The following is a 17672-nucleotide window of genomic DNA, read 5'->3' as shown; positions in this document are numbered from 1 at the left end:
GTTGGGTACAAATCACCATGATCATTAAGAACAATGAGAGAACATACTTTCTGAGTTTAGAAAATAGCTTTCTATGTTATAAAATAAATGAAGACTAAATCTTTGGGCTAACAGAATCAGGGAATTTTCCAAGCATTAGAAAATTAAGCATCCCAATTCTATATAATTGGATCAACAAACCAATCATAATGGAAGTTAGAATATATCTAAAACTAACTGATAATAAATATGTGGTGTTGACATCAAATGCAGCTAAAACAATGTTTAGAGATTTTTCAGTTTTGTGTTTTCAGTTCTTAATGTATGTGCTAGAAAAGAAGTTGAAAGATCAATAATTTAAGCTTCTATCTCTCAAGCCAGAAAAAGCAGAGCAAATTAAACCCAAAGAATATAAAGTGGAAGAGATATTTTAAAAACTGAACAAAACCCAATATTAAATAAAGCACATATGCAATAGAAAAAAATCTAGATATACAATAGAGAAGATACACTAAATAAAAATGTGGTTCTTTGAAAAATTTAACAAAATTCATAAGTGCCAGCAAGACTGATGGAGAAAAATGAGAGAAAATACAAATTATCAATATCAGAAATGAAAAGGGCATCATCATTACAGATCCAACACCCATGAAAAAATCTTTAAGAGAAACTAATAAAATCTTATTTATAAAAAATTCAACTATTCAGATGAAAGAAATATTACCTTGAAAAATAACTTACTAAAACTGAACAAAAAAAAAAGACACTAAAAATCTAAATACACTTAATCTATTTAAGAATTTGAGTCTAAAAAAAAAAAAAAAAAAAGAATTTGAGTCTATAATTTCAAAACCTTTCTACAAAGTAAACTTTGGGTCCAGATAGTTTCACATTCACAGAGGAATCTCTTCAAATATATAAAAAAATAAATAATCTAAGGGCACCTGAGTGGCTCAGTTAGTTAAGTGTCTGCCTTCTGCTTAGGTCAGAATCCCAGGGTTTTCACATGGGGCTCCCTGCTCAGCAGAAAATCTGCTTCTTCCTCCCCCTGCTGTACTCCCCAACCCCTGCTCATGCTCATTCTCTCTCAAATAAATAAAATCTTTAAAGAGAGAGAGTGAGAATCAATCTCACATGGTCTTACACAAATTCTTCCAGTGAATTGAAAATGGGAAAATACTTCCTAATTTGTTTTATGAGACCACATAACCATGACACACCCAACCCTGAAGCCTTCAGATAGACTTGTGAGGTAAAGAGCAGTGAGTTACATGGATATATATATAGTTCAGCAGAGGTTTAATAGCCTATTTTTTATCAGGATTGAGAATCAATTGCTAGGGAAAGCCAGCACATGGCTAGACATTGGGATTTGCTTTTAGCCTGTTGATACCCCCCATGGTTTGAAAAGCTTCAAGGATAAAAGAAAAGGGTAGAAGAGCTCAATGGAATGTTATTTAGTGTAGGACAGTACTCATTGGGCCAAACATTGCCCTGTGAATTAATGAGATTTACCTATTTTGAATATTCAATCTATAATTATAGCTTTTGACATTAATCAGAATTAATCTAAGCCTTCATAAACATGTCGTAAATACTGCATCCGATTTTAGGATTGTATCTAAGTAATCTGATTTATTCTATAGCTTTATTTTGCTGATTAAAATTATTTAGTAGAATCTGTCATTTTAAACTCACTAGCAAAGCTTCAATATTTTCAATAATGTATCATGATCTATTTATCATTTCATTTCCATCTAATTCCACATTTTAAGATATGTACCATGGTATACTAACTTTTTAGTAATCACTTAACATAAAATTACACACGGTCCCTGGAAAATGATTTAATGATTTAAATAATTATAATATGATTAAAGAGTTGGTAGGGCTTAAGAAAATCTTAGTGAAAATGTGTAGTTATGAACAGGAATCTATTTTTCTGAAAATAGTGCTCATGTTAATTTTGTGAATGGCATCGGGGAAAAGGAGTTAAAGTACTGATTAATGATTCATTTCTTTCTTTATTACTGAGGGGATTTCTTGAGAAAGGAAGACAGCAGATGAACCAGTATAGTTTCTTTATAAACATGCTGATAGTTGACAACATAGTAATTAGACTAATTATGTTAACGTTACTAGCATAACTAGAGGAACAATTAAAAGCCTGATAAAATATATCTTAGTAGCATGTCCCACCTCTAGGATCATTTATGATAAACAAAACTAAGATGTTCCAATTTATGGGCATGACACCTTAGAAAATGTCATAAAAGCTGGCTGACTGTCTGAGGTTTAAAATAGTTTCAGTTTTTAAAACTAAATGTTTCCCACTATAGGAGATAATAAACTTTCACCTCGCACTGAGACATCACTTCCTCTAGACCAGTGAGTGGGTATCTAATAAATGAAGATAAGATCTGTAGAGCTGCTCTTGACTTCTCTGCTAACGCCTCTTGATTGTATCACTGAAATTATTAGTAAAGCTTAATGCTGGGTAAGATCTCTGACTTGAGTGAATCAGATCTGACAGTATTGTGTTGGATATGACCCCTTGAAAAAGCAATTTAAGAAAATAATTCGCTACTGTAAATATTGCATTGTGACAAGAAAGATAAATTGGATAAGACCTCACACAACATGGTGAGGTTGGCCATGGTGTTAAAAAAGATACAATAGGTAAATAGGTGTATGTATATATACACACTAGGAGATGGAAATTCTCAAAGCTGCAGTGTATCCAGTGTAAGATTTTTTAACCACTAAACTTTATTATTTCCATCTTTAAGTGTTTTTGTCTAGAACAAAAACTACAGATAAGGATAAATATAATGATCTAGATATTAGTTTGGAGTCCAGGGATTTTGTGCCAGTTTGTTGTGTTATTGCTATAGGAATAAGCAACTGTGGGAACTAGAGACTGATGAATGCTTTCTCTGTTACTGACATGATAAAATTGCCACAAGTATCATTTTTGTTTGGCATGTATATACAGTTGGTGATTTGTACATGGTACCTTAAATATCCCCCTAACCTTCAAAAATATCAGTGATCACTATAACATAATCTATAGGAAGATGATAGAAATTAAATTTAATAAAGGTAAAACTAGAGTTTATTTATTCTATACCTGTGTAATTCAAAAAGTTCCATATTAATACATATACTATTGTTCAAAATTTTTCCATATTAACATATACACTATTGGTCAAACTATGGCTTGTTAAGCCACATTTAATGTTTTTCACTTATTTTAACAAAACTCCAGAATTGATTCAAATTTCACTAGTTTTTCCACTAATGACCTGTTTCTATTCTAGAAGCCCATCCTGGATAACACATTATAGATATCCTGTCTCCTCAGTTTCTTTTGGCTTGCTACAGTTTCTCAGTCTTTCCTTGTTTTTTTTTTTTTTTTTTTTTTTTTTTTTTTTTTATGATTCTGAGAGTTTTGAGGAGTACTGGTTGGATATTTTATGGAATCACCTTCAATTTGGGCTTATCTGATTCTATTTATGATTAGAATGGGGTTATAGGTTTTTGTAAACAAATGCCACAGAGGTGAGACAACCTTCTTACCATACTATATGAAAATATTATCAACATGACATAACTAGTGACATTAATTTTTATCTCTCGACCAAGGTAATGTTGGATTTTTCTACTGTAAGAATTACTTTTTTCCCCTCATTATTCACTCTAGTTTTTTCTAATGATGTAGTGGCACTGAATTCATTGTACTTATAATATTATAAGAGAGATAAATGGAAATACGGCTAAGATTGTGCTTTGTCTCTATCATGTGAAAATGATACTCCAATGAAAGCTTCTCTCCAATGAAAGCTCTCACAGATCTTGATTTTCTGTAATAACTAATTACAAATGAGAGAGGCATTTAACAACATAAATGGAATTCTTACAGTGTCATAAAATAAGGAAGTTCTCACAAAACAAAAAGATAGGACCATGTTAAAAGGGCAAAGGGGCCAGCCTGAATGAGCTACCAATAGCCGACGCTGGAATAATTTGAGCAATAAAATAAATAAGATGGTATTGAATTATATCTCAAAGTATGAAGTAAATATGCATGAGTATATTTGGTATAAATACATAAATCATTGTGTAAATAGGGGGGAGGGGCAAATCTTCCTTAAAAAAATTCCAAATAATTTATGTAGACACTCTAGGAGGTAGAGCCTAATTTTTCTCAAACCCTTTGAGTGTAAGCTGGAATCTGTGATTTTTTTTTTTTAAACATTTGAAAACTTCCTAGTAAGAAAGTGATTAAGTATTCATACAGATCTTTGGATGAGAAACGGGAGATTCAGGGGCTATAGTATGCTTTCTAATGGAACAGTGACACCTAGAGGCCCCACTTGATATTAGCTGAAAGTTCCTGAGTGTTCATTCACACTTCTTGAAGTCACATCTACTTCAACTCACATTCCCTGATGGGGCAGGAGCAAAAAGACAGAAACCCTCCTACTACTAACTTGAAGATATTAGTCTCATACTGATAGGCAAGGGTACAACTGTGAAGAGTTGGCATTCTTCACAATAACAGTAAATCATGAAAAGAGTGGAGATAAATTGATTCAGGTTGATCAAATGATAACATTATATTGACTGAAAAATAATGTGAGATACTAGTAAGTGATATCTATCTCCCAAAGAACAAATTTGGAGTATGCACATTATATCGTCTCTTTAAAGACAAGGACATGTCAGACTACCTAATTGATACTTAAAGACTTTGAAGTAGAAGACATTCAATATATAAATGACTTGTAAATTTAAAAAAATCATTGAAGCAATTAGGCTTCTACCAATGTTCAGATATTTTAAAGATATTTCCCAAATAATTAGCAGCTGTGACAAGAGGAAATTATCAGCTCACAGCATTAATGGAAAAAATAACAGAGTTTTATCTATTGCATAAGTATGACCAAGGGCAATGAAAAATTCCTTAAAAGAAGTGCAATACATGGAGATCTAATGCATGGCAATAATAAAACCTTTAAAGGAACACACAAGCTTTTATAGCTTTAAGAAACCATGTACTTTATAAAATAGTGAAGGTGGATTTGCATAATGTAATTTAACAAAAACTTATCAGCTGTTTAATGTGTTCACTTCATGTTTGTAAAGTACCATAATATACTCTTAGCTTGAGAAGATATTTTGAAATATATTTATTGTTTTGTTATTTTTAAGATAGGATACCAAAGCTCCACTCAAGTCTATGATGAAGGCTTCCTTAGTGGACAACAAGAAAGAAAAGAGAAAAGAGAGAAGAGAAAAGAAGAGAGGAGAAGAGAAAAGAAGAGAGAGAAGAGAGAGAAGAGAAGAGAAGAGAAGAGAAGAGAAGAGAGAGAAGAGAGAGAGAAGAGAAGAGAAGGGGGGAGGGGAGGCGAGGAGAGGAGAGGAGAAGGAAGGAAGGAAGGAAGGAAGGAAGGAAGGAAGGAAGGAAGGAAGGAAGGAAAGATAGATAGATAGATAGATAGATAGATAGATAGATAGATAGATAAATAGAGGGCAGCCTGAGTGGCTCAGTGGTTTAGCGCTGTCTTCAACCCAGGGCATGATCCTGGAGACCTGGGATGGAGTCCCATGTCAGGCTCCCTGCATGGAGCCTGCTTCTCCCTCTGCCTGTGTCTCTGCCTCTATCTCTCTCTCTCTCTCTCTGTCTCTCATGAATAAATAAATATATTTTTGAAGGAAGGAAGGAAGGAAGGAAAGAAAGAAAGAAAGAAAGAAAGAAAGAAAGAAAGAAAGAAAGAAAGAAAGAAAGAAGAAAGACTAGAATTTCAAATGAGAAAATCATGCAGATGACTGAACTGCACAGAGAGGTAACCCAACATTCTGAAGTGGCTGTATTCTTTTGGTATTTGCTGATTCTGGGCTGAGGTCAAGAGGCTGAGATGCAGCAAACAACTCGGGTAATTTTGACTATTAAACACCAGAAAAACTGGCAGAAATTATATTTTTTGAGCCTGAGAATATAAAGCCGGAGACATGAATGTTAAATAAGGAGTTAAATATCAGAGAATCAATCTCTCTGCTGGCTTAACTGTGACAAAATGATGATTTATAAACCTGGAAAGAAAGCAGTTTAAACAGAAGCTGAGCAAATCATTCAGAAGGGCAGGATAAAGTTTCAAGCAGCCTCATAGTACTCAGGAGAACAGGGGGAATGGTAGAGTGGCCAATGTGACTTCCCTAGTGTCTGGATATCCTTGGAAGGCTACACATTATAGAATGGGGGGTAAGGGGTAAACTACAAGTGGACAAATCTTTATCAAACTGTAATGCAAGTTGGAGTTTTTGGACTCTTGATTAGATTAAGGGGACACAGCTCAATTCTATCTCCCTAGTGAAAAGGAAAAGTAATGTTACCGACCACTTCTAAATTATTTATTTATTAAACAGTATGTAGTTATTAATTCACAGTTATGCCAAGGAATTGAAGAAATATTTAAAGCCAGGAAGTAATTTTAAAAAATAGTGGTAATAAAGAATATAAATGATCCTGATATTGGGGTTATCATAGTAAAAATTACATTTAACTCTGATTTTCCTCATCAAAATAGCAAAAAAAAAAAAAAAAAAAAAAGGAGGATATAAATTAGGTTGGGAAGTATCTCACCAGAACTGGAGGCAACAAATTAAGAATAAAATGGAAATTATATAATTTTAAAATACCATAAATTAAAAATTTGATAGGTTAAATGAAAATTAGACACAGTAGAAGAGAGCATAGTTAACTGAAAGACAGGTCAATAGAAAATATTTAGATGAAGAAGAGATTTTAAAAAGACTAAAATACAAAGAAATAACATAATTTTTTCAAAAATGAAAAACAGTTAAAATATTGATTATCTGTGTAATTGCAGTTCTAAAAGAGAAGAGTTAAGGAAATCTGACAATAAGCCATATTAGCACACATTTGGGTACATGGTATTTAAACTGAGAAAAATAAAAAGCAAAAAATACATAAAAGCAGCTACAGAAAAGAAGACACATTGCACATTGCCTCCAAGGAAGCACCATAACATTTATAGTAGGCTTCTTAACACAAATGATGTAAGTTAAAGGACCGTGGAATACATCTTTTAATTATAAACTAAGGACCTATGTTTAGTGAAAACAAGCTGGAAAATGACAAGAACATTAGATATTTTCTGACAAAAAAGACTGAGGAAATTAATAGTAATACTCACAGGAAAGTTTCAAGCAAAAAGAACCGATGCTGGGTGACTGGGTGGCTCAGTTAGTTTAGAGTCTGATTCTTGATTTGGGCTCAGGTCATGATCTCAGGGTCATGAGATTGATCCCTGCTTTAGAGTTGGTGCTGGGAGTGGCACCTGCTTGAGATTCTCTCTCTTCCTCTCCCTCTCCCCCTCCCTGCACCCCCCGACACACACACTGTCTCTCTTTAGACAAAAAAAAAGAAAAAAATGATGCTAACTGAAGCACATAGATATAAAAGGAATAAAGAGGAATGGAAAGAGAAAATATGTGGGGTAACATAAGTGCATATAAACCGTATATAGTAAGCTCACAAATTATGTTTGATATAAAACATATGAACAATTAAATACATAGGAATATTAACACAAAAATTAGGTGGTAGTGAAAGTGAATTAGAGTTACAAAGTCCTGACACTGTTTATGAGGTGGTAAAATTATTTATTTATGTTAGACTTTAATAAGTAATGCATGCACAAGGCAATCTTTAGAATTACCACTAAAATATATCAAGATAATGAATGATTTGTGATTATAATAAAAAGAAAAATACAATGATAATGTTAATGAAAGATTATTTGATTTTCCAGTAAAATATAAGGAGGGAAGTAACAAGTGAAATAAATAGAAAACAATAAAATGATAGCTCTAAGAGCAAAGATGTTATCAATTGCCTTGGTATGAACAGACTCATTTTGCTGACCATAATGGCAAAATAGCTTGCATTGGACTTACCTTCCTGCAGATATTGATTATAGTTTCCAGGAAAAAACAAATTCATGGTGCTGGACAATGATGAATGCAGGTAGAAATGTTAGTAAATTTGACCATTTAAGCAAGAAAACTGCACTGTGTAAGATTGAAGTTTGTGCAGCTTTTCACTGGAATATACTCTAAACTACACACTATGGAACCACTCACAAGGAACATTTAATGGCTTGAAGAGCCAGATAGCATAACAGAGCTTGGAATTGCAAGCAAACTAAGGGGAATAATTTCCAGAGAAAGGTGGCCACAGTAAAAAGAACCACAGAATCGGTTTTTAAACTATATCCAAATCCCTGGCCAATTCCTGAAGTATATACCTCCATAGAGTAAATCTACAACCTGAAAGTAATTGATGAAAGGATAAAAAGCCTGAGTTGAGATTTTTACCTGCTGCTCAACATAGGCAGAATGTTCAGAATTTGAGCCGAGTCACATTAACTGCCAAAATAAATAGAACTATGTAGAAGATAGCAGAATCTGGAGTCTTAATAACCTTCATACACACTACACAAACAATGGAAAATTTCTAGACATTAGAAGCAACAGGAAAATATGACCCACATTCAAAAGAAAATAATAGAAATCAATAATAGAAATAATAGAAAATTACAGAAATCAAAAGAATAACAGAAGATAACCCTTGTGAGGAGATTATCAGGCAGGGCTTTAAAACAATTAAAATGTGAATGTTTAGGGATTTAAAGCAAAAGATGGTCATAATGATGGAACAACTGGTAACTTTTAGCAGACAAAAATAGAAATAAGTATTATGGAAATAAAAATTATGGAAAGTCAAATAAATATGGAAATAAAAAAATAATATGTGAAATATAAAATACATTTAAAGGTCTTAAGAGACGTAAATGTGGATAGCTTAAGAAACATAAATGTGAAATTGGAGACAGAGAAAGAGAGAGGGAAATTAATTCTGAAAAAAACTAGAGAAAAATAATACTGAGAAAAAGGGAGGCCCAATAAATTGTAGGACAATATCAAGCAGCTTAACATATGTATAATTGGAGTCTGAGAGCTGCACTCCATGGGTGCTACAGACCACATCTTGTGCTGTCCAAATCCCCACCTTCATACACATTCGGTAGCAACTCTTGTGATTCTCCCTTCTTGAGAAGAACTTGGAAAATGGAAGTTCGTGGAACGACATAAAGCCCTCATGACTGCCAATGGTCTCAAGCTGCAGCTAATACACATCATCTCCCTCCTGCATTATCCATCTGAGTTCCCCTAATTCTGAGCTTTTGCCTCTCCATTTCTTGACTTACCTGCCAGAGTTAGTTATGCCCTTGTTTCTGAGGATATCTAAGCCACTGGTTAATATGCTCCTTTCAGGGAAAGTTTACTATTTATGTCCATTCACAATCAGGCAAGGAAGTAGTGAGTTCCATATACGCTACTCCCTATTTCCATTGTTTAACTGCTCTTTCCTGTGCCAGGCTCTCCTCAAATATGAATCTTCTATTTTCCCCACATACAAGAAGTATTAACTAGATGTGGAATGTGCCTTTTCTAGAACCTGAAGAAGTTTAGAAAGCATTGTGTTTCCTTCTTTATAGTACGGGTTGCAAAATACAGCAATTTGTATCTTACTTTGTATTTTACCACAATTAGATTCAACAAATTAAATATGGATAATAAAAATGTTAGTAAACGTAAAAGAGTAAAGCTGGTCTCTGTGTAATTTTAATTACACTATGACACTTTTGATTTTTAAATCTTATTCACATCTAAATTCAGCAATTGAGTATTTCAGTATATTGTTTCTCAGCATTTAGATTTTATTTACAACTTGACTTTTGAAAATAATACTCTGGTGAAGAATAAACCATATAATTTATATTTCACTTTTGTGGGGCTTTTTCAGGGGTGTAAAAAAATCATACCATGAATTTATAAATGTAGAAATTATAATGTCAAATACATATCTTCAAAGCTAAATCTGTTAATTTAGTGCAATTGAAGTTGTAAAAATGAAACTAATTGAGCAAAATGCCTAGTAAACACTTCAGACAGCATAATTACTAAACAGAAAACAAATGTCCTATGTGAAAAACTGGAGAAAAGTTGAAGTTTAATGTTAAGTGACTCACTCAGAATGTTAAGTGATCTGAAGATTGTGGGGTCATGCCTTAAGACTTAATGTTTCTATTACACTTTTAACCATTAGTGCAATGTTTGTGCATGGTTGGCCTGAAATGGGTCACTGGTCATATTCTTTTCAATGTTGCAAAAACAAAAATTAAAATAACACTCTTCTTTCTATAAATATTGACAATTGGCTTAACAAGTACAAAAGTGTTTCCAGCTAGAATAAAAATGAAAAATAATTATTAAGACTTACCTAAATCTGTTATCTACCAATATATTGTGAATGATTCCTTATAGCCACATCCATAGAACATCCAACCCTACAAGTACTATACAACATGCTAACTTATTTCTTATAGTTGTTCAGTGAAAGTTATGCAAAAACATACCCATCATATTTATTTTAGTAAAAGTGGAAATAAATGGTGGGAAAGTAGTGTGTTGAGGAAGTCTATAGGAAAAAGAAGATGCTATTGTTAATTCTACACTTAGATATATTTTCATAAAACTCACTGATGAGTGTACTAATTAAATAAAAATTCCAGTAGCTGAACCAAATCATGTTTTCAATTTTAACAATTATGTATTTTACTCATTTCTTGGTCCAAGCATTACCATCAACTAATTACTTTTTGTCTCATAGGCAGCCATTGGCCATAACATAAAATTATGTATTATAAGAAGAGTCATTCATGATTAGAATATAATGGACTTAGTTGTTGTTACAAAGAATAATTATTAATTATTACTGATAATAATTTTATATCTAATATTAAATCAAATTGTGCTAACACACTTGCTCCTTTCTGCCTATACGGATGCTATTTTATTTTTAAAATCCCCAATTTAAGCCCCCTCCTTGATGTAAAATATTAAAATGGTACTTGCATACAACTTTAATGGGTCTAGTTTCATTTCTAGTTTAAAATACACAATAATTATCTGAAAACTTACTCTCGGGACACCTGGGTGGCTCAGCAGTTGAGTGTCTGCCTTTGGCTCAGGGTGTGATCCTGGGATCTGGAATCAAGTCTTGCATCGGGCTCCCTGCAGGAAGCCTGCCTCTCTCTCTGTGTCTCTCATGAATAAATAAATAAACCCTCTAAAAAATGAAAATTTACTCTCCTCTTTATTTTCTCTATTTCTTTTTTTTAAGATTTTATTTATTTTTTCATGAGAGACACAGAGAGAGAGAGAGAGAGAGAGGCAGAGATACAGCCAGAGGGAGAAGCAGGCTCGCTGCAGGGAGCCTGATGTGGGACTGGATCCTGAGAATCACACCCTGGGCTGAAGGTAGGCACTCAACCACTGAGCCATCCAAGCATCCCAAACTCTATTTAAATAAATTACCTATTTTACCTCCTGAGACCCTGACTGATACAAAAATAAATCACACTTCTTTCTTTTATACCTTTTAGTGATAGAACCATATTAAATATAATTAACCATATTATATATCAATCTGTCCTTGAATTTAAAGAATTAACTTTCAGCCATTCCTCTGGATTTCATTTGGTAAAATGGAGATTTGGGGCAGTTCTAGCATTGCTGTTTAGATTTCATGAGATGTTATTTCTTATCACACATATTCCTCAAGTTGTTTTGTTTAGCTTTCAATTGTATTATAATGTACAATGGCCAACAGGGAACAAAAATTTCTACTGACTATTTCTTTCCTAAGATTTAATGATTATTTTGCTGTGGTTAATAGCATTTCTGTTATATAACAAAGCAATCTGCATTCTCATTTATGATTCAGTGTGCACAGTCAAAAATTTTTAGAATGATCAAAATTGTTTTTCGAGCCCAATGCAGGACTTGAATTCATGATTCTGAGATCAAGACCTGATCTGAAGTCAAGAATTAGATGCTGCTGTTTGAGCCACTCATATGCCCTGAAACTGTATGTTTTATTTTTTAGATTGAAAACTCCAAATGGTCTTTCATAGTCTAAATATGAATGTACATTCATTCGTATGATTAATTTTGCTGCTTAAGACCAAGACCACAAAATCTCAGAAGTTTATAAATAAATGAATTTGTTTCCATTTGATGTCATCACTTTAAATCCTGCAATTAATTTTCTTCTAATTGAGCTATATATTGTATCTATTTCTAAAATTTATTTTCCATTCCATTTTTAAACATAAAACATTTTCCTTTAAATTAAAAATTAGGGGCAGCCCGGGTGGCTAGCGGTTTAGCGCCGCCTTCAGCCCAGAGCCTGATCCTGGAGACCCAGGATCAAGGCCCACGTCAGACTCCCTGCATGGAGCCTGCTTCTCCTTCTGCCAGTGTCTCTGCCTGTGTGTGTGTGTGTGTGTGTGTGTGTGTGTGTGTGTGTGTCTCATGAATAAATAAATAAAATCTTTAAAAAAAAAATCGGGGACACCTGGGTGGCAGCGGTTGAGCATCTGCCTTCAGCTCAGGGCATGGTCCGGAGTCCCAGGATTGAGTACCACATTGGGCTCCCCTCCAGGAGCCTGCTTCTCCCTCTGCCTGTGTCTCTACCTCTCTCTCTCTCTCTCTTTATCTCTCATGAATAAATAAATAAAATCTTTAAAATAATAACAAAAAATTAAAAATTAATAAAATGTAAACTTTTAAAAAGCATTATATGATCTTATATATATATTTTCTCCCTCCTATTTGTTCAGTTTTTCTTCTTTTTTATATATTTCTCTTACTGACTTTCCCCCTCGTTTCTACTTCAAAGATATTTTTATGATTTTTCAAAACTACAATGTCAGAAATGCTTTATGTGACATTTACCTGCCAAAGATTTTGTATGTAGCAGTTTCTTCAAGAGAGTTCTAAAACCATGCTTTAAAAAAAAAAAATGAGCATAAGAATACTTAAGGTGTTAACTCAAATTTCAAGAGCAGAATTATCATTTTGAAGTATAAAAATATAACTGAAAAGTTGATGAAAGAAATCATATGTTCTATTAACAATCATGAAGAGAGGGCAGCCCTGGTGGCCCAGCAGTTTATGCCGCCTTCAGCCCAGGGCGTGATCCTGGAGACCTGGGGTCGAGTCCCACATCAGGTTCCCTGCATGGAGCCTGCTTCTCCCTCTGCCTGTGTCTCTGCCCCCTGTGTCTCTCATGAATCAATCATGAAGAGAAATGTCAGCTTTCCTAGTAATATTTAATGGTGAAAGCTCTATCTAGGAACAATAATGTGCTCATATCCCTGAGTTAGGTTAATAATTAAATTTAATTAATCTAAAACAGTAACGTAGGATACCTTATGTTAGACCTCTAGTCAAACTTTAACACCATGAATGGGTATCAGCTCTATGCAATCAAAGGTCTCTGAGTGATTGAGTGAATTATTCCATTTTAATTTGAATTTCTATGACTGTCTCAATCACTGGGACACAATTAGATGTGAAAAGCAAAAACCAATGTGCGCCTTGCCAAATTGAAAAATGCATTTTTCCTCTAAAGAATATTAACAAAGACTGATGGGCATAGGAGCACATCACATGGGAAAGTTAAAAGTTTGTCTAAAATAATTCAAAGAATAGAGTCCATATGTCCATATTTTTAAGACATTAACATGATTGACGTACTGTGCTAGATAACAGGAGATACCAAAATTGCAAACTCTGACATCAAGCAAAACATTAAAGAGATGATTCAGATACAAGGTTCCCTTCTATAGTCATACTATCTAATTACCTCTGTGAGTTGGGGAACAAGTGCCAAAATAATGGCTAAAACTTCAAAAGCTGCTCCCAAATAAATTTACATACTGTAAATTTGTCTCTGGTGATTAATTCATGTGATAACATAAAATTTTAAGTGCACAAAAACAAGTTTTACAAAAATATGTAATCTTCAATTATTTAGACCCCATCTAGTAAAAATCATATTTACTTTCCTAATTTTATTTTAATTTATATGAAATACATTACAGTAAGGGATGTCTTCATTTAAATTATAACTTTTCTAAGAGCACATTTTTTTTTTTATTGATTGATTGTTTCCGAGAGACAGAGACAAAAGTAGATGGAGAAGAAGGCTCCACACAGGGAGCCCCATATGGGACTCGATCCCAGGACCCCAGGATCATGCCCTGAGCCAAAGGCAGATGCTCAACCACTGAGCCACCCAGGCGCCCAAGAGAACATGTATCATAAAAATCCTTCTAATTGATTACTCTTCTTTGTAATACATTTTTACATTACCAGCATACATAAGGAAGCACAGAATTTTAACCAACAGTATGTAGTATTATGCATATTATTTGGCAAAAGTACAATCATTGCTGATGGAAAAGTACTGGAAAAAGCATAAAGCTATATGTTAATAATATGGTGTAAGATGGCCTGCTGTTCCAATGTGTGAGACAGCAGTAAAGCATCCATTCAATTCTAATAATGCACAAATATTGCATTGAGCATTTTCAAGTAGTAAGGAACAGGACACGGCCAGATAAACTGTTTAGCATTTATTATCTAAACACAACAAATTAAGAACACCCCGGCATCTTTTTGTGCCTTGAAGAAGTGAAACAACAGTTGAAACCATTCCAGTTACTATGACTACCCTTGTGATCCAAAAAAAAACACTGGACACCTGCATGCCATCCTTTACAAGCCAACTTTACTTCCTCCCACTCTATTCATTTCCACTCTATTCATTTCCCTTGGTAATTATGACCAAGTTTCTTTCTTGTTTTTGACCCTACTATAATATGATCCCTGATTCTGTAATACAGTCCCTCATTCTACTCCTCTCTCCTAAAATCAAAAGGGGATATGAATGAATGTCATTGTAGTTACCATCCCATATAACTAGTTCTCAAACTAAGTCACTTCATAGGCTGTGGGCTCTGGATATCTAACTATACAGGAAATGTCTGTTGGCTAACATTGAGTCAGTTGTTTCCATGGAAGCCAAAACACATGAAAATTTTTGGTGAATTATAAAAAGAAACTGTTTGGGGCACCTCGGTAGCTCAGTTGATTAAACATTGGACTCTTGGTTTCATTGCAGGTCATGAACTCAGGGTGATGAGATGGAGCCCCCCATTGGGCTTTGTATTCTGTGGAGAGTCTGCTTCTCCCTCTCCCTCCCCACCCACTTGCCACTCATGTTCTCTCTCTCTCTCTCTCTCTCACTAGAATAGATAAAATCTGAAAAGAAAAGAAAACTACTTGTGGCCACATTATTCAGACTAGAACACTTAGCCCCAGCAGGTACTTGGTGCTTCATGGATGCTTCTTTTTTACCATTATGTGTTACACAGATTAAAAAGTGATTAAGGAAAAAATTAAAAATTAAAATGATTAAGTTAAATTCCAGTTCTTTAAGGATATATCAGTCTGAAACCATTATTCAGTGGCTTCAATGTAGGATCTTACTTAAACTGTCTTCATAAGAATTCTAGGTTATCCTTCCTCTATAGGTTTGTAAAATTTCTCTCCCTAAAATATTCAGAGTTTATCACAGGTCATAAAAAATTTGGAAAATGAGTAATCAACTAATTTCTTCTCAAAATGACATATATTACTTTACCTAAGAGACTGTGTATTATCAATTTATATCTCTATACAAACACATCTACATTAAATGTTACAGAATTCTAGATCATGTGTCATATGTATTTAAGTGGTTAAAAGATAATAACCAGGTTTTAATAAAATATGAGAGAATTCTAGAATGTATAACCTATGCATTTCCATAGCATATAAAAAAACAGTTATTTGGGGAATTAAACAAATTGCCTTAATTTTTATAAAGTGTGATGTTCTTTATTTGCTTTTGTTAAACAGTTACTGAATTGAAAATTCATGATTAACATCTAAATCAATTTTTGTAAGCAATATCATTCTCTGGTTTAACAAATTTCTTCTCACGTTCCAATAAATCATGGGATTCTTTAAGTTAGAAAATGTTCATGTTCCTAGATAACATTCTTGATCAGCATATCATAAGTATCATGCCTCTGTCAAGAAAATAAACCTTTATGAGTTGTTGCTGTACATTTTATGGTTTTCATGTCCACCACCCTCACTGAACACTGAGTTCCTTGAGACTATGAGCGGTATCCTTTACTCTATAGCACCAATGTCTAGAATATTTAAGACATGCTACTTTCTGAATTTAGTTGCTTTGAATAATAAATGACTTCAGTAATAAGCAAAGTTAATACTTATTTGAGATTATCACATTTCATAGTTGCATTAAGTCAAAGGTTATAGGTAACTCTTGAAAAGGCAATGAATCTGATGGGGTCAGAAACCAGTGGGTGAAATGACATTAGTGAAAGTAGTATAGATCTTTGCAAAGTTCTGTAATGAAAAGGAGAGAGTTGATTTAGTGTAAGATCAAGGAAGGAGAATTTAATTGTTTGCTGAAAAGGTAGCTGAAATCTGTGTATATAGAGAGGAATGAACAGGTAAAGCAAAAGAATTTGAAGGTATGAAAAAAACAGGACCTATTACTTTGGGAAAAAATAAATCCAGCAGAAATGAGAGAGAAAAAGATTAAGATCAAAGAAAATACAAGGAGGGACTTTTCTTCCTTCGGAATGGTACTGAAGACAGTAAGGATACATTGTGAATAAGTGTATCCAGTTAGTCAAATTAATTATATGATCATAATTTCTGAATTGTATTTTGTCTTGTTTCATTGGCTAATCTGAAAAGTAGAAATGAAAATACCATTTGGGGAGCACCTGGGTGGCTCAGTCAATTAAGTGTCTGCCTTCAGCTCAGGTCATGATCCCAGGGTCCTGGGATAGAGCCCTTGTCAGCTCCCTGCTCAGCAAGGAGTCTGCTTCTACCCCGCCCCCTGCATGCTCTCTCTCAAATAAATAAATAAACAAACAAACAAACTTGAAAATACCATTTGGAAAATCTTTTCTCCCTGACAACCAACAAATTCTTAATTCTTACATATAAATATATATACATATATATAAACATACATATAATAAACATGTATGTTTGTATATATAAATTTTTTTGGAAAAATATTATGTAAATGGTATTACCATGCAATCTTAAAAATCAGTGAACTTGACAGCTAAAACCATTAAAATTAAAAAGTATAAGTCTTTCTATAAGATCATTTAAGCATGAAGTCTTCTGAGTCAGCAGCTTAGTCATAGTTATACAAATGAATAAGCTCAAAAACAGAAATAGCTTCTTTAAATACAATTTTAGCTTTCTTTTTTGCGTAATGGATCTTGGTTAAGACAAGACAAACAAAAAACTATTTCAGTGTGAATCATCCAGAAATACACCGATGAATATACACATGTACTCGTGTAAATACACACAGCCATTACAGATCATGTTCAAGACTTTAAAAAAAAATAAAAAAGGAGAAAAGCCTTTGACAATAAGCAAATAAACCGTGGTTGATTCATTCCTATGAAACTCCCTATCCAGTCAATGGTGTTCAGTGACAAGCTAGAGTAGAAAGCTATTGTTGCAGTATTGCAGTGAAGAGCACACAGCATGCTGAAGAGAAGCAGCTCCTAGGGGGGACAGGGCATTCCACCAAAAACAACATTCAGCCCTTGACTAACCCTGAAAGCTCTGAGCCTGTCCACTGT

The sequence above is a fragment of the Canis lupus genome, chromosome 37 (genome assembly GCF_003254725.2).
Source record: "Canis lupus dingo isolate Sandy chromosome 37, ASM325472v2, whole genome shotgun sequence".
Taxonomy (NCBI): Eukaryota; Metazoa; Chordata; class Mammalia; order Carnivora; family Canidae; genus Canis; species Canis lupus.
This window is presented reverse-complemented; position numbering follows the sequence as displayed.